The following is a 22310-nucleotide window of genomic DNA, read 5'->3' as shown; positions in this document are numbered from 1 at the left end:
GGGCTGCAAGTAAGTACATACTAAACACAATATCATAGGTTAACACGAGAGCAGATTTTGGTGTTTTTCTGCTTTTATTTTTACAGTTTATCCCCATTGAATATGTGCTCCCATGGAAAATGCTACCCGGTGTGTGTCTTGTGGGATGTATGCATGCCTTTAACAGCCGTTTGAGGGTGAATATGTCTGCACTCAATATCAGCAAGCTACGTGTTTAGAAGCCCAGGTAATGGATCTAAATGTGCAGTTTGCAGCACTCAGGAGCATTGTAAACTTGGAGAGGAGTTTAGAGCTCACTGAGCTGGGGCCAGTGAAATTAAGGAGGGTGGAGATGGAGAAGATCAGGACAGAGAACTATGTAGCTGGGTAAATGTTACCAGAAGGGGTAAGGGCCGGTGGTTCTACAAGATTGGAGGGTGGCTGATGTGGTACCGATATGTAAGAAAGGAAAGAAGGTAGAGCCAAACAACAACCGCCCGGTAAGCCTGACATCAGTAGGGTGCAAAAGGGCATTATAAGAGATGACCGGCAGAGATAAATTGCAGAGAATATTGTAATAACTGACAACAAATTGGGTTCCTATGAGGAGGTAAATGCAAATCTGGACGTTGGTAATGCAGCTGATGCGATTTATCTGGACTTTGCAAAGGCATTTGATGCTGTACAACATAACAGCCTTAAACTGAAATTCTATAAGCAGGGACTGGAGGAATCTATATGCAAATGGGTAAAGAATTGGCTAAATGACAGGAAACTAAAAGTTGTCATAAATTGTATGTTCTCTAAATGGGATATAGTCAGCAGTGGGGACCACAGAGATATGTGCTGGGACCGATTCTTTTTAACCTCGTTATTAATAACCTTGTGGATGGGATTGAAAATAAAGTTTCAGTCTTTGCTGATGACACCAAACTATGTAGGACACTAAAATCTGACTATGACACTACAATTTTGCTAAACGATCTGGATAAGATGCCTGAATGGGCAAACACTTCGCAAATGAGGTTTAATGTAGATAAATGCAGAGTAATGCACCTGGGACGGAGTAGTCCTATTGTTTCACATACATTAAATGGAACCGTACTTGGGACTACAGAACAGGAGAAGGACTTGGGTGTTCTGGTTACAAGTAAGCTGAGCAGCAGTGCTCAATGTCAAGCAGGATGTATAAAAAGAAAGATAAAATCCTGCGATCCCAACGTATTGTTACCACTGTATAAATCGCTAGTGAGGCCACATCTAGAATATGGGATCCAGTTTTGGGCCCCACATTTAAAAATGGACATTCAGAAATTAGCATGAGTTTAAAGGTGGCAACTAGATTATTACAGGGGGTGGAAGGTCTCTCATATGATGAGAGGTTGAAAAAGTTCGGCTTGTTTAGCTTAGAAAAAAAATGCCTCAGAGGGAATCTCATTTACATGCATAAATATATGTGTGGTCAGTACAAAGGGCTGGCACATTACTTACTCCTTTCAAGGACCATACTAAGGACCATACTAAGGACCAGAGGGCACTACAACAGCTTTCAAAAAAGGGCTGGATGATTTCCTCGAAACACGTAACATTGCGGGTTATAGTTAATTTAGTGACAAAAAAACAATTAGTGGAGAAAGGTTGAACTTGATGGACCTAGGTCTTTTTTTAATCTATGTATATAACTATGTAACTAATTAGCAGTAGACTAAGAAGAACCTCCTTATCCATGCAGTTGTGCCTAGAATTGCAGTTCTGCTTATTCCAGTCACTTGGTTTGAAAGGCTCCAGCTAGTACCACTGCTTTGTTATTTTTACTGGAATAAGTCCAGTGGATGTGATAAATGAAAGGTATAGACTAGGAATGGAAAGAAGCAAGAGCAGTATAATATCCTGTAAACTGCATCAAGCATTACTGTTTACTAGGGTTGAGCGACTTTTAGTTTTTTAGGGTCAAGTCAGGTTTCGCGAAACCCGACTATCTCAAAAGTCGAGTCGAGTGGAATCGGCCGATTATCGCGAAAATTCGGGGATCGACCGAAACACGAAACCCAATGCAAGTCAATGGGGGAACATAGTCGGCAGTGAGTGGAGGCCAGGAAAACACCTACAGTGCCCATTTTAATGGCAAAAAATATCCATTCTTGTTACTGAAACTTGTCAATCTTAATTTACCTTATAATAATAGTAAGGCATTGGAAATTGGGGGTCATTTGGCTAAAATTGTGGGGGGTAGGGCTGGTTCAAGTATTTAGTGGGCCCAGAAAATCTGGACCACGTCACGGCAGTGGAGCAGGGAGAGGTAAGTATTTAAACTTTGCAAGTGCTGTGATCCTGAGCAAGCAGGGGGGGCCCACTCGTTGGCATTGGCACTGGCACAGGGCCCCTCAAAGTACAGCGGTGTGTTTGCACGGCTGGGGCGCCTCCCACCGGCAGCGACACTTTTGCGTACTATGAGGGGCCCTGTGCCAGTGATGTCGCCAACGAGTACTCCTCCCCACCTGATGAAGGAACCTGTACTTTCATCTGCACCTTCCTCTTTGTCCCCGTGTAAGGTGGTATGGTATGCGGGAAGGGGAACCTGACTTTCAGCAGGGTAACATTCTGGCTGTGTAGCGTGCACGGGGAATGTAGCATTCTGGGTCAATGTACCAGCAGACTCATCTATCACTGGCTGGGCAATGGGCAGGATGAGGAGGAAACACAGATATAGGCCCAAATACTAAAGTGGGCTAAATGCAGTTCAAGATTGGTAACATGACTAACCAGGGGGCATTGCTTTGTTCAATGGAGTACAACTGTAATGAGAGGCTGACACAGTGAGTAGGCCCAAATCAGTAAGTAGGCTAAATGCAGTTCAAAATTGGTAACAGAAGTAAACAGGCGGCACTGGTTTGTTCAGTGAAGGAGAACATCAAGGAGCGGCAGACACCGTTAGTAGGGCCAACAAAACAAGTAGGCCAAATGCAGTGTTATATTAAAAACAATTTAATGAGAGCCTGAAGATAGAAGCTAGGGAAAGGCAACCTGGAGAACACCTTGGAGCGGAAGACACCGTTTGTAGAACCCAGACCCAACTTGTAGGCCTAATGCAGTGTTGTTTCAACAACTACTTAACGAGAGCTTCAAAGATAGAAACTAGGGAGAGGCAACCTGGAGAACACTTTGGAGCGGCAAACACCGTCCCTACAACCCAGACCCAACTTGTAGGCCAAATGCAGTGTTGTTTCAACAACTACTTAACAAGAGCTTGAAGATAGAAGCTAGGGAGAGGCAACCTGGAGAACACCTTGGAGCGGCAAACACCATCCATACAACCCAGACCCAACTTGTAGGCCAAATGCAGTGTTGTTTCAACAACTACTTAACAAGAGCTTGAAGATAGAAGCTAGGGAGAGGCACCCTGGAGAACACCTTGGAGCGGCAGACACCGTCTCTAGAACGCAGACCCAACTTGTAGGCCTAATGCAGTGTTGTTTCAACAACTACTTAACGAGAGCTTCAAGATAGAAGCTAGGGAGAGGCAACCTGGAGAACACCTTGGAGCGGCAGACACCGTCTCTACAACCCAGACCCAACTTGTAGGCCTAATGCAGTGTTGTTTCAACAACTACTTAACGAGAGCCTGAAAATGGAATTTCAGGACAGGAAACCTGGAGAACAGCACGGAGCGGCATACACCGTTAGTAGGCCCCAACCAAACTAGTAGCCCCACTGCAGTTGTTTGATTAAAAAACTATTTAACAAGAGCCTGAAGATTGAAGCTCAAGAAAGGCAACCAGGAGAACACCTTGGAGCGGCAGACACTGTTAGTAGGCCCCAAAAAAACTAGTAGCCCCACTGCAGTTGTTTGATTAAAAAACTATTTAACAAGAGCCTGAAGATTGAAGCTCAAGAAAGGCAACCAGGAGAACACCTTGGAGCGGCAGACACCGTTTCTACAACCCAGACCCAACTTGTAGGCCTAATGCAGTGTTGTTTCAACAACTACTTAACAAGAGCTTCAAGATAGAAGCGAGGGAGAGGCAACAGAGAGAACACCTTGGAGCGGAAGACTCAGTTTGTAGACCACAACGAAACTTGTGGCCCCAATGCAGTTTTATAATTCTGACAAGCTGAAAATCAGCCTTTTTTATTTTTTTTTAGAGGAGGACAGCTGTATTAAGTGGTGCAGACAGACTGCTAGTAGACCTTACACCACAAAGTAGGCTCACTGCAGGATGAAAAAAAGTTACATGGGTACACGGTCGGCATTGGTGTGCTCAGCGGAGGACAAATGGAAGGAGGGACCGCAGACAGACTTAGTAGGCCTAAAATTTAAAAAAATAGGCTCAAAGCAGTTTGAATTATCTTGCAGGGGTACACAGGCAGCATTGGTGTGGTCAGCGGAGGACGATTGGAAGGAGTGTCTGACACAGTTAGTACTCCCAAAAAATAAATAGATGTTAATGTCTCGCAAAACAACAAAACCAAAAAACAAAAGGGTGGCATACTTAGGTACAGGGGTGGGTTCCTCTGCTGAGTTTCAGACATAGTAATTTGGCGCTAAGTGTTTACTGGTGTCAATATAGGACACTGACCCTGACTATTTTAACTAGCATCATACATGTCAACAAATTGGTATTGTCAGTGCCAGGCATTGAAGGATGTCAGCGCATAGACTAAACATTGGTGGAGCTGTGAGAGATAATTTTGCAAGTGGTAGAACAGTGTTTGAGCTGGGGGGGAAACTCTCTTGTGGCCGGCGGTACAGGCCAGGGCCCCTCATGTTACAACAGTGTGTCTGACGTTGGTTGCGCGCCACCACCGCCAGAGACTCTTTATTGTACTATGAGGGACCCAGTGGCAGTGCCGTTGACCAAAAACGGGCAAACCCACCTCTTCAGACAAACGGAACTCTCACGGGTGCTTGCGCCAAGTGGCGAGACCACGGCCCCGTGGGGGGAGTTAGCCCATTTAGGGAGGTGTAAACATGTCGTATGCTGGACAAACAGCTGCTGCAAATTAAGAGATTGGAACAGTCAGTAAGACCAGTCCACAAGCGAGACCTTTTTATAGGAAAGCTAGGTGTCAGTCGGGAAAGGTGGGGCAAAATAATTCGAAATCCATGAGTGGTTTATTTTAATGAAGGTTAGATCATCAACATTTTGGGTAGCCAGACGAGTCCTTTTTTCGGTCAATATTGAACCAGCAGCACTGAATACTCTTTCTGATAGCACACTAGCTGCTGGGCAAGCAAGCTCCTGCAATGCATATTCTGCCAATTCAGGCCAGGTGTCTATTTTGGATGCCCAGTAATCAAATGGGAATGACGGTTAAGGGAGAACATCGATAAGGGATGAAAAATAGTTAGTAACCATACTGGACAAATGTTGTCTTCTGTCACTTTGAATTGATGCTGCAGTACCTGTCCTGTCTGCGGTCATTGCAAAATCACTCCACAACCTGGTCAGAAAACCCCTCTGTCCAACGCCACTTCTGATTTGTGCACCTCTAACACCTCTGCCCTGTTGCCCCCTGCAGTTCGTGTGAGAACCATCACCGGTGCTGTGTGCTGGGAATGCCTGAATCAAACGGTCTACAAGAATTGCTTGTTTGGTTGCTAATATTTGTTCGAGGTTCTCATGTGGCATGATATTTTGCAATTTGCCTTTATAGCAAAGATCAAGGAGGCAGGCCAACCAGTAATCATCATCGGTCATCATTTTAATAATGCGTGGGTCCCTTTTAAGGATACGTAAGGCATAATCCGCCATGTGGGCCAAAGTTCCAGTTGTCAAATCTGCGGTTGTGCGGGGTTGAGGGGCAGTTTCATGCAAATCTACGTCACTTGTCTCCCTCAAAAAACCTGAACCCGGCCTTGCAACGGCACCAGTTTCTATTGGCCCCGGAGAAGCTTCCTCATTCAAAAAATACTCATCCCCATCATCCTCCTCCTCTTCGCCCGCTACCTTGTCCTGTAGGTTGCCCTGACCAGACAATGGCTGACTGTCATCAAGGCTATCTTCTTCCTCGGCTGCAGACGCCTGCTCCTTTATGTTCTTCAAACTTTGCATCAGCAGACACATTAGGGGGATGCTCATGCTTATTATGGCGTTGTCTGCACTAACCAGCCGTGTGCATTCCTCAAAACACTGAAGGACTTGACACAGGTCTTGTACCTTTGACCACTGCACACCTGACAACTCCATGTCTGCCATCCAACTGCCTGCCCGTGTATGTGTATCCTCCCACAAATACATAACAGCACGCCTCTGTTTGCACAGTCTCTGAAGCATGTGCAGTGTGGAGTTCCACCTTGTTGCAACGTCGATGATTAGGCAATGCTGGGGAAGGTTCAAAGACCGCTGATGGTTCTGCAACGGCTGGAGTGTACGGACGAACGGCGGATATGCGTGCAAAGTCTGCGCACTTTGAGGAGCAGGTCGGGTAACCCCGGATAACTTTTCAGGAAGCACTGCACCACCAGGTTTAAGGTGTGAGCCAGGCAAGGAATGTGTTTCAGTTGGTAAAGGGCTATGGCAGCCATAAAATTCCTTCCGTTATCACTCACTACCTTGCCTGCCTCAAGATGTACAGTGCCCAGCCATGACTGAGTTTCTTTCTGCAAGAACTCGGGCAGAACTTCCGCGGTGTGTCTGTTGTCGCCCAAACACTTCATTGCCAACACAGCCTGCTAATGCTTGCCACTAGCTGTCCCATAATGGGACACCTCATGTGCAACAGTGGCAGCTGCGGATGGAGTGGTTGTGCGACTGCGGTCTGTGGACGAGCTCTCGCTTCTGCAGGAGGATGAGGAGGAGGAGGAGGGGGGGGCGAACGCCTACAGCCAACTGTTTCCTAGACCATGGGCTAGGCAGAACTGTCCCAATATTGCTGTCCCCTGTGGACCCTGCATCCACCACATTAACCCAGTGTGCCGTGATGGACACGTAACGTCCCTGGCCATGCCTACTGGTCCATGCATCTGTTGTCAGGTGCACCTTTGTACTCACACATTGCCTGAGTGCATGGACGATGCGGTCTTTTACATGCTGGTGGAGGGCTGGGATGGCTTTTCTCAAAAAGAAGTGTCGACTGGGTAGCTCGTAGCGGGGTTCAGCGTAGTCCATCAGGGCTTTGAAAGCTTCGCTTTCAACTAATCGGTAGGGCATCATCTCTAATGAGATTAGTCTAGCAATGTGGGCGTTCAAACCCTGTGTACGCGGATGCGAGGATGAGTACTTCCTTTTCCTAACGAGAGTCTCATGTAGGGTGAGCTGGACTGGAGAGCTGCAGATTGTGGAACTAGCGGGGGTGCCGGTGGACATGGCAGACTGAGAGAGGGTTGGAGATGGTATTCTTGCTGGTGCCCTACATGCAGCGTTTCCTACTACGAAACTGGTGATTCCCTGACTGCTTTGGCCTGGCGAAGAAACCTGCACATTTACTGCAGGTGGTGCGGGAAATGGTGGGCTTACAGTGAGGGAAGGGATGTAGCGTTGCTCACTAGCTTCATTGGCCGAGGGTGCTACAACTTTAAGGGACGTTTGGTAGTTAGTCCAGGCTTGCAAATGCATGGTGGTTAAATGTCTACGCATGCAACTTGTATTTAGACTTTTAAGATTCTGACCTCTGCTTAAGGTAGTTGAACATTTTTGACAGATGACTTTGCGCTGATCATTTGGATATTGTTTAAAAAAATGCCAGACTGCACTCTTTCTACTATCGGATACCTTTTCAGGCATTGCAGACAGAGCTTCTTTAACCGGATGTCCACGCTGTCCTACAACTGGTTTTGGTTTTGCCACGCGTTTTTGGCCAGATACGGGCCTGGCAGATGGAACCTTTTGCGATGTTGATGCCTGCTGCGGCTCCTCCTCCTCCGCTTCAGAGCTACTGCTGCCTGCACCCTGTTCCCCCAATGGCTGCCAATCGGGGTCAACAACTGGGTCATCTATGACCTCCTCTTCTATCTCGTGTGCAACTTCGTCTGTGTCACCGTGTAAGCCGGTGCTATAGCGTTCGTGACGGGGCACCATAGTCTCATCAGGGTCTGATTCTGGATCAGTACACTGCGAGGGCAATGTTGTGGTCTGAGTCAAAGGAACAGCATAGTAATCTGGCTGTGGCTGTGCATCTGTGTACTCCATGTCCGATTCAACTTGTAATGGGCATGGCCTGTTAACTGTTTTACTTTCTAACCCAGGAACAGTATGTGTAAAGAGCTCCATGGAGTAACCCGTTGTGTCGCCTGACGCATCCTTCTCTGTTGTTCTTGGTGAAGAAGACAAGGAAGCGACTTGTCCCTGACCGTGAACATCCACTAACGATGCACTGCTTTTACATTTAGCAGTTTCAGAAGAGGAGACGAAAGAGCTAGAGGCTGAGTCAGCAAGGAAAGCCAAAACTTGTTCTTGCTGCTCCGGCTTTAAAAGCGGTTTTCCTACTCAAAGAAAAGGGAGCGTTCGAGACCTTGTGTAACCAGACGACGAACCTGACTCAACAACTCGAGACTTAGGTGCTATATTGCTTTTCCCACGACCACCTGATGCTCCACCACCACTACCATCATTACCAGCTGGCAATGACCGCCCATGGCCACGACCTCTTCCACCAGACTTCCTCATTGTTTGAAAAAAGTAACCAAACTAACGGTATTTGTTACTGTAAAACCAGTTACAAGGTGAACTCAAACTTCTGTTGGATTTATATATCCCTTTATAGGTGGGTGAGACTGCAGGAAAAATCAGGCCCAATGTATAACAGTACACAGCTTCAGTGGCAGACAGATACGCCACTAACAGGACTGACGCTGATGCAGACACTACCAATAAAAATCTCCCCCTTTTTATTTTTTCTGGGAGAATATTGAAGAAATGTGGCCCACTCTTATCAGTATATGTTCTGTGGCACAAAATTAGAGACAGATGCCACACACAGCAATGGCAATGAGGCAGAATTGCCAATCTTAATCTCCCACTATTTTTTTTTTCAGGGAGAATTGAAAAGAAATCTGGCCCACTATTATACAATATGTTTAATGTGGCACAAAATTTGAGACAGGTGGCACACACAGGACTGGCACTGAAGCAGAAATGCCAATCTTAATCTCCCACTATTTTTTTTTCAGGGAGAATTTAAAAGAAATCTGGCCAAGTATTACACACCAGGTTTAATGTGGCACAAAATTTGAGACAGGTGGCACACACAGGACTGGCACTGAAGCAGAAATGCCAATCTTAATCTCCCACTATTTTTTTTTCAGGGAGAATTTAAAAGAAATCTGGCCAAGTATTACACACCAGGTTTAATGTGGCACAAAATTTGAGACAGGTGGCACACACAGGACTGGCACTGAAGCAGAAATGCCAATCTTAATCTCCCACTATTTTTTTTTTTCAGGGAGAATTTAAAAGAAATCTGGCCCAGTATTACACACTAGGTTTAATGTGGCACAAAATTTGAGACAGGTGGCACACACAGCACTGGCAATGAGGCAGAATTGCCAATCTTAATCTACCACTATTTTTTTTTCAGGGAGAATTGAAAAGAAATCTGGCCCAGTATTGCACACTAGGTTTAATGTGGCAAAAAATTTGAGACAGGTGGCACACACAGGACTGGCACTGAAGCAGAAATGCCAATCTTAATCTCCCACTATTTTTATTTTTTCAGGAAGAATTTTAAAGAAATCTGGCTCAGTATTACACACTAGGTTTAATGTGGCACAAAATTTGAGACAGGTGGCACACACAGGACTGGCACTGAAGCAGAAATGTCAATCTTAATCTCCCACTATTTTTTTTTCAGGGAGAATTTAAAAGAAATCTGACCCAGTATTACACACTAGGTTTAATGTGGCACAACATTTGAGACAGGTGGCACACACAGGACTGGCACTGAAGCAGAAATGCCAATCTTAATCTCCCACTATTTTTTTTTCAGGGAGAATTTAAAAGAAATCTGGCCCAGTATTACACATTAGGTTTAATGTGGCACAACATTTGAGACAGGTGGCACACACAGGAGTGGCACTGAAGCAGAAATGCCAATCTTAATCTCCCACTATTTTTTTTTTCAGGGAGAATTTAAAAGAAATCTGACCCAGTATTTATGGGTTTATGAGAAATCGCTCCTGTCAAACCAATCTAATCAGTTTTTATGAAGAGGTAAGCTATAGGCTGGACCACGGTGAGTCATTGGACGTGATATATCTCGATTTTTCCAAAGCGTTTGATACCATGCCGCACAAGAGGTTGGTACACAAAATGAGAATGCTTGGTCTGGGGGAAATTGTGTGTAAATGGGTTAGTAACTGGCTTAGTGATAGAAAGCAGAGGGTGGTTATAAATGGTATAGTCTCTAACTGGGTCGCTGTGACCAGTGGGGTACCGCAGGGGTCAGTATTGGGACCTGTTCTCTTCAACATATTCATTAATGATCTGGTAGAAGGTTTACACAGTAAAATATCGATATTTGCAGATGATACAAAACTATGTAAAGCAGTTAATACAAGAGAAGATAGTATTCTGCTACAGATGGATCTGGATAAGTTGGAAACTTGGGCTGAAAGGTGGCAGATGAGGTTTAACAATGATAAATGTAAGGTTATACACATGGGAAGAAGGAATCAATGTCACCATTACACACTGAATGGGAAACCACTGGGTAAATCTGACAGGGAGAAGGACTTGGGGATCCTAGTTAATGATAAACTTACCTGGAGCAGCCAGTGCCAGGCAGCAGCTGCCAAGGCAAACAGGATCATGGGGTGCATTAAAGGGAACCTGTCACCCCGTTTTTTGAGATTGAGCTATAAATACTGTTAAATAGGGCCTGCGCTGTGTGTTCCTATAGTGTATGTAGTGTACCCCGATTCCCCACCTATGCTGAGATATAACTTACCAAAGTCGCCGTTTTCGCCTGTCAATCAGGCTGGTCAGGTCGGGAGGGCGTGGTGACATCGCTGGTTCTTCCTCAGCTTTACGTTGGTGGCGTAGTGGCGTAGTGGTGAACAAGCAGCACGCGATCTGCGCTGTAATCCCTTGCATCGGTGGGGGCGGCCATCTTCCTGGGGCCGCGCGTGCGCAGATCGAGTGCTCTGCTGCACGGGGCTTCAGGAAAATGGCCGCGGGATGCCGCGCGTGCGCATTAGAGATCGCGGCGGCCATTTTCCCAAAGCCGAGATGCAAACTCGGCTTTGGGAAAATGGCCGCCGCGATCTCTAATGCGCACGCGCGGCATCCCGCGGCCATTTTCCTGAAGCCCCGTGCAGCAGAGCACTCGATCTGCGCACGCGCGGCCCCAGGAAGATGGCCGCCCCCACCGATGCAAGGGATTACAGCGCAGATCGCGCGCTGCTTGTTCACCACTACGCCACTACGCCACCAACGTAAAGCTGAGGAAGAACCAGCGATGTCACCACGCCCTCCCGACCTGACCAGCCTGATTGACAGGCGAAAACGGCGACTTTGGTAAGTTATATCTCAGCATAGGTGGGGAATCGGGGTACACTACATACACTATAGGAACACACAGCGCAGGCCCTATTTAACAGTATTTATAGCTCAATCTCAAAAAACGGGGTGACAGGTTCCCTTTAAAAGAGGTCTGGATACACGTGATGAGAGCATTATACTGCCTCTGTACAAATCCTTAGTTAGACCGCACATGGAGTACTGTGTCCAGTTTTGGGCACCGGTGCTCAGGAAGGATATAATGGAACTAGAGAGAGTACTAAGGAGGGCAACAAAATTAATAAAGGGGATGGGAGAACTACAATACCCAGATAGATTAGCGAAATTAGGATTATTTAGTCTAGAAAAAAGACGACTGAGGGGCGATCTAATAACCATGTATAAGTATATAAGGGGACAATACAAATATCTCGCTGAGGATCTGTTTATACCAAGGAAGGTGACGGGCACAAGGGGGCATTCTTTGCGTCTGGAGGAGAGAAGGTTTTTCCACCAACATAGAAGAGGATTCTTTACTGTTAGGGCAGTGAGAATCTGGAATTGCTTGCCTGAGGAGGTGGTGATGGCGAACTCAGTCGAGGGGTTCAAGAGAGGCCTGGATGTCTTCCTGGAGCAGACAAATATTGTATCATACAATTAGGTTCTGTAGAAGGACATAGATCTGGGGATTTATTATGATGGAATATAGGCTGAACTGGATGGACAAATGTCTTTTTTCGGCCTTACTAACTTACTAACTATGTTACTATTACACACTAGGTTTAATGTGGCACAAAATTTGAGACAGGTGACACACACAGCACTGGCAATGAGGCAGAATTGCCAATCTAAATCTCCCACTATTTTTTTTTATTTATGGGAGAATTGGCAAGAAATCAGGCCCACTGTTAGACTGTATGTTTTCTGTGCCAGAAAATGAGACACAGATGCCACACACAGGACTGCCACTGATGCAGATTTGCCAATTTTAATCTGCACCTTTTTTTTTTTTCTTCAGGGAGACTAGTGAATAAATCTGGGCCACTGTATTAGAGTATATTTTCTGTGGCAGAAAGTGGCTTGAAGAGATATAACGAAACAAAAAAAAAAAAGGGACTGTCCTACAAATATTACCTCCCTGCAGTAATCTCAGCAAAGTATGGCAGGCAGCAATAACAAGGAGTGGACTGCTGCACAAAAAAGTCAAAAGTGTGGACAAACAAACAAGATAGCTGTGCAGAAAGGAAGGAACAACAGGATTTGTGCTTTGAAAAAAGCAGTTGGTTTGCACAGCAGCGTACAAACAGCAATGCAGCTATCAGGGAGCCTTCTAGGGCAGCCCAATGAGCTACAGCGCTGAGGAAAAAAAAATGTAGCCTCCACTGTCCCTGCAAACAAAAGGTGGTGTTGGACAGTGGAAATCGCTACAGCACAAGCGGTTTGGGGGTTAATGTACCCTGCCTAACGCTATCCCTGCTTCTGATGAAGCGGCAGCAACCTCTCCCTATGCTCAGATCAGCAGCAGTAACATGGCTGTCGGCGGGAACGCCTCTTTATAGCCCCTGTGACGCAGCTGAAAGCAAGCCAATCACTGCAATGCCCTTCTCTAAGATGGTGGGGACCAGGACCTATGTCATCACGCTGCCCACACTCTGCATCCGCCTTCATTGGCTGAGAAATGGTGCTTTTCGCATCATTGAAACGCGACTTTGGCATGAAAGTCGCGTACCGCATGGCCGACCCCACACAGGGATCGGGTCGGGTTTCATGAAACCCGACTTTGCCAAAAGTCGGCGACATATGAAAATGACCGACCCGTTTCGCTCAACCCTACTGTTTACAAATCACAACTTTAATGCTGCACACTGGTATCCATCAGTAATATACGGTATATATTTATTCAATAGGGGTGCGCAGTGTTGAATGTAATTTTAATATGTGGTGGGGGTGATTAAATGGTTATTCACAAAAATAAAACTGCAGCATCTTTTTATGTCAAACTAGAAATTAAGTGATCAAGCACAAATTAATTGTTGTTAGTGAATGCATAATTCTGTTGAAATTGTGCAGTCATTAATAATAGGTAAATCATTTGTGATTAATTTCTAAGTGATTATAGAGCACCCCCAGACACAGGGCCACGAGTTCTCGGTCCCGGGCCTCTCTGGTTCGGTTCTGAGGCTGTCACGGTAGCTACACCCGGTCCGTGACCCTGCTAAGGGGCGTCCAATAAAAGGTGATAGGAGTCTGTCAAGGTTTCGTGACGCCACCTGTGGTGTTCGGTCAGGGTGACGCTGCTGTGGGGTCCCCTGAGGTGATGGAATGGCAGCTGGATGGTATACCTTCCGACAGGTGAAGTATGTCCCCAGGGCTTCCCAGTAAGGTGGATGGTGATGGTGTGAGGTGCAGTCAATAACGAGGACACAAGGTTGCAGTCTCTTTACCTCTTTACTGAAGACTTCAGGATCTGCAATCCAGAGTACGTTTAACAGGGCTATCTGAGACCGGCTGGTCCGATGGGCACTTCCAGAGTTCCCTTTGCAGGTGGAAATCAGTGCCTACCACTAGTGCCTGTGTGTTGTAGTTCTTCCCTGCTGAGCATTCGGAATAGTCCTAACAACTAGGGTTGAGCGACTTTTACTTTTATAGGATCGGGTCGGGTTTCACGAAGCCCGACTTTTTCAAAAGTCGGGTCAAGTGAAATTGGCCGATCCTATAAAAAAGTTAGGGTCGGGGTCGGCCGAAACACGAAACCCAATGCAGTGCATTGGGTTTCCAATGGTTCCCAGGGTCTGAAGGAGAGGAAACTCTCCTTCAGGCCCTGGGATCCATATTTAAGTGTAAAATAAAGAATTAAAATAAAAAATATTGCTATACTCACCCTCGGACGCGCCCTGGAACTAACCGGCAGCCTTCCTTCCTTAGAATCAGCACGTGAAGGGCCTTATTTGACGTCGCGGCTTGTGATTGGTCGCGCGACCGCCCATGTGATCGCTCGCGCGACCAATCACAAGCCGCGACGTCACCGAAGGTCCTCCAAGCGCTGATTCTTAGGAAGGAAGGCTGCCGGAAAGAAGCAGGGCGCATCCGAGGGTGAGTATATTCCTATTAGGTATGACGAGAAGGATTTAGTCACCTACAAAATATTTTAAAACAAATTTTTTTCATCATCATAGCTCACTAATTTTGATATGTTTATTGTTATATTATTATACTATTTTTAATTCTTACTTTGTATCTCCACCCCATTTTATGTATATGTATTGTCATGTTTTAGTATACAACTTTCGTCCCTGTACATACTTGGGTCTCTTTTGTATTTATATATTGACTTAGGTGTGTTCTGTATCACTTGCTTTTGTCTACCATTGGCCAGACACGCATCCCCCTTTTCACCCACCCCCCATTCATGCCCACACTGGCCTGACACAGCTCTCTTACACTTACTTCCTCCTAGTGCCACTTCTACACTCCCCAGCAACACATCACACTTTCCATGCTCAGCGTATATGTACTATTGTCTTCCCTTACGCTTCCATTTAGCCTCCCTTCGGTGCTTCCCTGCTGCAGCATAGTGCGCTTGCGCCCGTCGACCGTATCGGGTTGCCGTGGTAACGTGTCCCGCAGCGTCACCCTGCTCCCCAACTCTCTGACGCGTTGGAGTTGGGCGGGACTTGGTGACGTGGGACGCCGGATCCGCCGCTTCCTGGTCTGTGCTCTATGGACGCCAGCGCCTAGACAACCGCCGCATATAAAAGGTCCGCACTGTGTCCCCTTTACTACCACGACCCCCAGGAAGAAGCTACATTGCGAAACGTGCGTCGGGGTTTTCCTCCCTTCAGCGATCCCTTCATCTGCAGGTATCTATACTAGGTGTCTGACTTTACCTATAGCTCGCTTTTTTTGTCCCATATCCTTTTGCATAGGCCTCATATTTGCACATGCATGGGCACTTTATATTTACTTTTATCTAACAAGATACTGCCACTATAGCTTATAGTGCACTGACACTTTAGCAGCCTCGCTCTTGTAGTGTTGCCTCCAGCACACTTTATCAACCCTTCATGCCCCTTATTATCTACGGGACTACTGATTTACATACCTTTATGAGCTATACCAACACATACACATAGGTATATGGACCCTTTTTGGAGTGTTGCATTGATTATTATGAACTTTGTACCTGCTGATGCATATACCTTTATCAATCATTGGACATGATTCGCTTAATATTTAGTCTAGAAAAAAGACGACTGAGGGGCGATCTAATAACCATGTATAAGTATATAAGGGGACAATACAAATATCTCGCTGAGGATCTGTTTATACCAAGGAAGGTGACGGGCACAAGGGGGCATTCTTTGCGTCTGGAGGAGAGAAGGTTTTTCCACCAACATAGAAGAGGATTCTTTACTGTTAGGGCAGTGAGAATCTGGAATTGCTTGCCTGAGGAGGTGGTGATGGCGAACTCAGTCGAGGGGTTCAAGAGAGGCCTGGATGTCTTCCTGGAGCAGAACAATATTGTATCATACAATTATTAGGTTCTGTAGAAGGACGTAGATCTGGGGATTTATTATGATGGAATATAGGCTGAACTGGATGGACAAATGTCTTTTTTTGGCCTTACTAACTATGTTACTATGTTACTATGTTACTATGTTAATATATATATACCTGGTTATTTAACCTTTATTTGGATTGCTCTAGGGTTACTCTGCCTTGTTCCCATTTCTTTACTGTGTAGCGTATTTTCTGTATCATTTTTTTAATTGTTATCAATAAAATATTTATATTTTATATTTGGTTGGTACTTCCTTCTCCTTTGGATATATGTGATTCTAAGGAAGGAAGGCTGCCTGTTAGTACCAGGGCGTGTCAGAGGGTGAGTTGTTGTGAATTCTGTGGCTGAGTTCACTTCTGTGGTCACAAGTGGTATTGCAGTCTCTGGGCTTCCTCCCTCAGGTGTTTTGGTGAGCTCGTTGGCTGCCTTGCTATTTAGCTCCACCTGAGTCTGTCTTCCTTGCTCCTTGTCAATGTTCCAGTGTTGGATCTGAGCTACTGCATCTTTCCTTGGGCCTGCTGCTCTGCTAGATAAGTGCTTCTAGTTTGTTTTCTGTTTTTTTCTGTCCAGCTTGCTATTGTCTTTTGCTGGAAGCTCTGAGAAGCAGAGGGGTGCACCGCCGTGCTGTTAGTTCGGCACGGTGGGTCTTTTTGCCCCTTTGCGTGGTTTTCGTTTTAGGGTTTTTTGTAGACTGCATAGTTCTCTTTGCTATCCTCGCTCTGTCTAGAATATCGGGCCTCACTTTGCTGAATCTATTTCATTCCTACGTTTGTCTTTTCATCTTGCTAACAGTCATTATATGTGGGGGGCTGCCTATTCCTTTGGGGTATTTCTCTGAGGTAAGTCAGGCTTGTATTTCTATCTTCAGGCTAGTCAGCTCCTCAGGCAGTGCCGAGTTGCATAGGTAGTTATAGGCGCAATCCACTGCTGCTTATAGTTGTGTGAGGATAGATCAGGTACTGCAGTCTACAGAGATTCCACGTCTCAGAGCTCGTCCTATTGTTTTTGTTTATTGCCAGATCTCTGTATGTGCGCTGATTACTGCACGCTGTGTTGCCTGATTGCCAGCCATAACAGTACAAGGAGCCACACCAATGATTCCCAATAGAGGGAAAAAAGAAATCCTGACATTTTTTTTTCTTAGCTCTGTCTTCAGTCTTTTTTTTCCCCTAGACATTAGAGTGCTTCAGGACACAGCTGTGGACATGGATATTCAGGCTCTGTGCTCCTCAATGGATAATCTCGTTGTAAATGTACAAAAGATTCAAGATACTATTGATCAGAAATCGATGCTAGAACCAAGAATTCCGATTCCTGATTTGTTTTTTGGTGACAGAACTAAGTTCCTGAGCTTCAGAAATAATTGTAAGCTATTTTTGGCCTTGAAACCTCATTCTTCTGGTAATCCTATTCAACAGGTTTTGATTATTATTTTTTTTTTGTGCGGCGACTCACAGGACTGGGCGTTTTCTCTTGCACCAGGAGATTCTGCATTGAGTAATGTTGATGCATTTTTCCTGGCGCTCGGATTGCTTTACGATGAGCCTAATTCAGTGGATCAGGCTGAGAAAAATCTGCTGGCTTTATGCCAGGGTCAGGATGATGTAGAAGTATATTGTCAGAAATTTAGGAAATGGTCAGTACTCACTCTGTGGAATGAATCTGCACTAGCGGCTTTGTTCAGAAAGGGTCTCTCTGAAGCTCTTAAGGATGTAATGGTGGGATTTCCTATGCCTGCTGGTTTGAATGAGTCTATGTCCTTGGCCATTCAGATCGGTCGTCGCTTGCGCGAGCGTAAATCTGTGCACCATCTGGCGGTACTGCCTGAGAGTAAACCTGAGCCTATGCAGTGCGACAGGACTATGACTAAAGTAGAACGGCAAGAACACAGACGTCTGAACAGACTGTGTTTCTATTGTGGTGATTCTACTCATGCTATTTCTAATTGTCCTAAACGCACTAGGCGGTTCGATAGCTCTGCCGTTATTGGTACTGTACAGTCCAAATTCCTTTTGTCCATTACCTTAATGTGCTCTTTGTCATCGTATTCTGTCATGGCGTTTGTGGATTCAGGCGCTGCCCTGAATCTGATGGATTTGGATTATGCTAAACGTTGTGGATTTTTCTTGGAGCCTTTGCGGTGTCCTATTCCGTTGAGAGGAATTGATGCTACACCTTTGGCCAAGAATAAGCCTCAGTACTGGGCCCAGCTGACCATGTGCATGGCTCCTGCACATCAGGAAGTTATTCGCTTTCTGGTACTGCATAATTTGCATGATGTGGTCGTGTTGGGGTTGCCATGGCTACAAACCCATAATCCAGTATTGGATTGGAACTCTATGTCGGTAACCAGCTGGGGTTGTCAGGGAGTACATGGTGATGTTCCATTTTTGTCTATTTCGTCATCCATTCCTTCTGACATCCCAGAGTTCTTGTCGGACTTTCAGGATGTATTTGAAGAGTCCAAGTCTGATGCCCTACCTCCGCATAGGAATTGTGATTGTGCTATCGATTTGATTCCTGGTAGTAAATTCCCTAAGGGTCGTTTATTTAATTTGTCCGTACCTGAACACACCGCTATGCGCAGTTATGTGAAGGAGTCCCTGGAGAAGGGACATATTCGCCCATCGTCGTCACCATTGGGAGCAGGGTTCTTTTTTGTAGCCAAGAAGGATGGTTCGCTAAGACCGTGTATTGATTACCGCCTTCTTAATAAGATCGCTGTTAAGTTTCAGTATCCCTTGCCATTGATTTCTGACTTGTTTGCTCGGATTAAGGGGGCTAGTTGGTTTACTAAGATTGATCTTCGTGGTGCGTATAATCTGGTGAGAATCAGGCAGGGAGATGAATGGAAAACGGCATTTAATACGCCCGAGGGTCATTTTGAGTATCTGGTGATGCCGTTCGGACTTGCCAATGCTCCATCTGTTTTTCAGTCTTTTATGCATGACATTTTCCGTGAGTATCTGGATAAATTCTTGATTGTTTACTTGGATGACATTTTGATCTTCTCAGATGATTGGGAGTCTCATGTGAAGCAAGTCAGAATGGTTTTCCAGGTACTGCGTGCTAATTCCTTGTTCGTGAAGGGATCAAAGTGTCTCTTCGGTGTGCAGAAAGTTTCATTTTTGGGGTTCATCTTTTCCCCTTCTACTATCGAGATGGATCCGGTTAAGGTTCAGGCCATCCAGGATTGGACTCAGCCGACATCTCTAAAAAGTCTGCAGAAATTCCTGGGCTTTGCTAATTTTTATCGTCGCTTCATCTGTAATTTTTCTAGCATTGCCAGACCATTGACCGATTTGACCAAGAAGGGTGCTGATTTGGTTAATTGGTCTTCTGCTGCCGTGGAAGCTTTTCAGGAGTTGAAGCGTCGTTTTTGCTGTGCCCCTGTGTTGTGTCAACCTGATGTTTCTCTTCCGTTCCAGGTCGAGGTTGATGCTTCTGAGATTGGTGCAGGGGCGGTTTTGTCACAGAGAGGTTCTGGTTGCTCAGTGTTCAAACTATGTGCTTTCTTTTCCAGGAAATTTTCTGCTGCTGAGCGTAATTATGATGTGGGCAACCGAGAGTTGCTGGCCATGAAGTGGGCATTCGAGGAGTGGCGTCATTGGCTTGAGGGTGCTAAGCATCGCGTGGTGGTATTGACTGATCATAAGAACTTGACTTATCTCGAGTCTGCCAAGCGCTTGAATCCTAGACAGGCCCGTTGGTCGTTATTTTTTGCTCGTTTTGATTTTGTGATTTCATACCTTCCGGGCTCTAAAAATGTGAAGGCGGATGCTCTGTCTAGGAGTTTTGTGCCCGACTCTCCGGGGTTATCTGAGCCGGCGAGTATCCTCAAGGAAGGAGTCATTGTGTCTGCCATCTCCCCTGATTTGCGGAGAGTGTTGCAGAAATTTCAGGCTAATAAACCTGATCGTTGTCCGGCCGAGAAACTGTTCGTCCCTGATAGGTGGACTAGTAAAGTTATCTCTGAACTTCATTGTTCGGTGCTGGCCGGTCATCCAGGAATCTTTGGTACCAGGGAGTTGGTTGCTAGATCCTTCTGGTGGCCATCTCTGTCACGGGATGTGCGTGCTTTTGTGCAGTCCTGTGGAATTTGTGCTAGGGCTAAGCCCTGCTGTTCACGTGCCAGTGGGTTGCTTTTGCCCTTGCCGGTCCCGAAGAGGCCTTGGACACATATTTCGATGGATTTCATTTCTGACCTTCCCGTTTCTCAAAAAATGTCGGTCATTTGGGTGGTCTGTGATCGCTTTTCTAAAATGGTCCATCTGGTGCCCTTGGTTAAATTGCCTTCCTCCTCTGATTTGGTGCCTTTGTTCTTCCAGCATGTGGTTCGTTTACATGGCATTCCTGAGAATATTGTTTCTGACAGAGGTTCCCAGTTTGTCTCGAGGTTCTGGCGAGCCTTTTGTGGTAGGATGGTCATTGACCTATCTTTCTCCTCGGCCTTCCATCCTCAGACTAATGGCCAGACCGAACGAACCAATCAGACCTTGGAAACATATCTGAGATGTTTTGTTTCCGCTGACCAGGATGATTGGGTGTCATTTTTGCCGTTGGCTGAGTTCACCCTTAATAATCGGGCCAGCTCGGCTACCTTGGTCTCTCCATTTTTCTGCAATTCTGGGTTCCATCCTCGTTTCTCTTCAGGACAGGTTGAGTCTTCGGACTGTCCTGGTGTGGATTCTGTGGTGGACAGGTTGCAGCAGATCTGGACTCAGGTAGTGGACAATTTGACCTTGTCCCAGGAGAAGGCTCAGCTTTTCGCTAATCGCAGACGCCGTGTGGGACCCCGACTTCGTGTTGGGGATTTGGTTTGGTTATCTTCTCGTCATATTCCTATGAAGGTTTCCTCTCCTAAATTTAAACCTCGTTTTATTGGTCCGTATAGGATTTCTGAGATTCTCAATCCGGTGTCTTTTCGTCTGACCCTCCCAGACTCCTTTTCCATACATAATGTATTCCATAGGTCGTTGTTGAGGAGATACGTGGCACCTATGGTTCCATCTGTGGAGCCTCCTGCCCCTGTTTTGGTGGAGGGGGAATTGGAGTATATTGTGGAGAAGATTTTGGATTCTCGTGTCTCTAGACGGAAACTCCAGTATCTGGTCAAATGGAAGGGTTATGCTCAGGAAGATAATTCCTGGGTTTTTGCCTCTGATGTCCATGCCCCAGATCTTGTTCGTGCCTTTCATGTGGCTCATCCTGGTCGGCCTGGGGGTTCTGGTGAGGGTTCGGTGACCCCTCCTCAAGGGGGGGGTACTGTTGTGAATTCTGTGGCTGAGTTCACTTCTGTGGTCACAAGTGGTATTGCAGTCTCTGGGCTTCCTCCCTCAGGTGTTTTGGTGAGCTCGTTGGCTGCCTTGCTATTTAGCTCCACCTGAGTCTGTCTTCCTTGCTCCTTGTCAATGTTCCAGTGTTGGATCTGAGCTACTGCATCTTTCCTTGGGCCTGCTGCTCTGCTAGATAAGTGCTTCTAGTTTGTTTTCTGTTTTTTTCTGTCCAGCTTGCTATTGTCTTTTGCTGGAAGCTCTGAGAAGCAGAGGGGTGCACCGCCGTGCTGTTAGTTCGGCACGGTGGGTCTTTTTGCCCCTTTGCGTGGTTTTCGTTTTAGGGTTTTTTGTAGACTGCATAGTTCTCTTTGCTATCCTCGCTCTGTCTAGAATATCGGGCCTCACTTTGCTGAATCTATTTCATTCCTACGTTTGTCTTTTCATCTTGCTAACAGTCATTATATGTGGGGGGCTGCCTATTCCTTTGGGGTATTTCTCTGAGGTAAGTCAGGCTTGTATTTCTATCTTCAGGCTAGTCAGCTCCTCAGGCAGTGCCGAGTTGCATAGGTAGTTATAGGCGCAATCCACTGCTGCTTATAGTTGTGTGAGGATAGATCAGGTACTGCAGTCTACAGAGATTCCACGTCTCAGAGCTCGTCCTATTGTTTTTGGTTATTGCCAGATCTCTGTATGTGCGCTGATTACTGCACGCTGTGTTGCCTGATTGCCAGCCATAACAGTGAGTATAGCAATATTTTTTATTTTAATTCTTTATTTTACATTTAAATATGGATTCCGATACCGATTTCCGATATTGCAAATATATCGGAACTCGGGATCGGAATTCCGATACCAGATTCAGAAGATCGCCGACCTCATGGCCGACCCCACACAGGGGTTGGGTCGGGTTTCATGAAACCCGACTTTGCCAAAAGTCGGCGACTTCTGAAAGTGGCCGACCCGTTTCGCTCAACCCTACTCACAACTGCTGTTCTTGTTCATTCGTTCTTTCTAATTCTCTCTCGCTTGTTCCAGATGTTACTAGTTTCTCGTCCCCCA

Source organism: Ranitomeya imitator, chromosome 6 (genome assembly GCF_032444005.1).
Source record: "Ranitomeya imitator isolate aRanImi1 chromosome 6, aRanImi1.pri, whole genome shotgun sequence".
NCBI lineage: Eukaryota > Metazoa > Chordata > Amphibia > Anura > Dendrobatidae > Ranitomeya > Ranitomeya imitator.
This window is presented reverse-complemented; position numbering follows the sequence as displayed.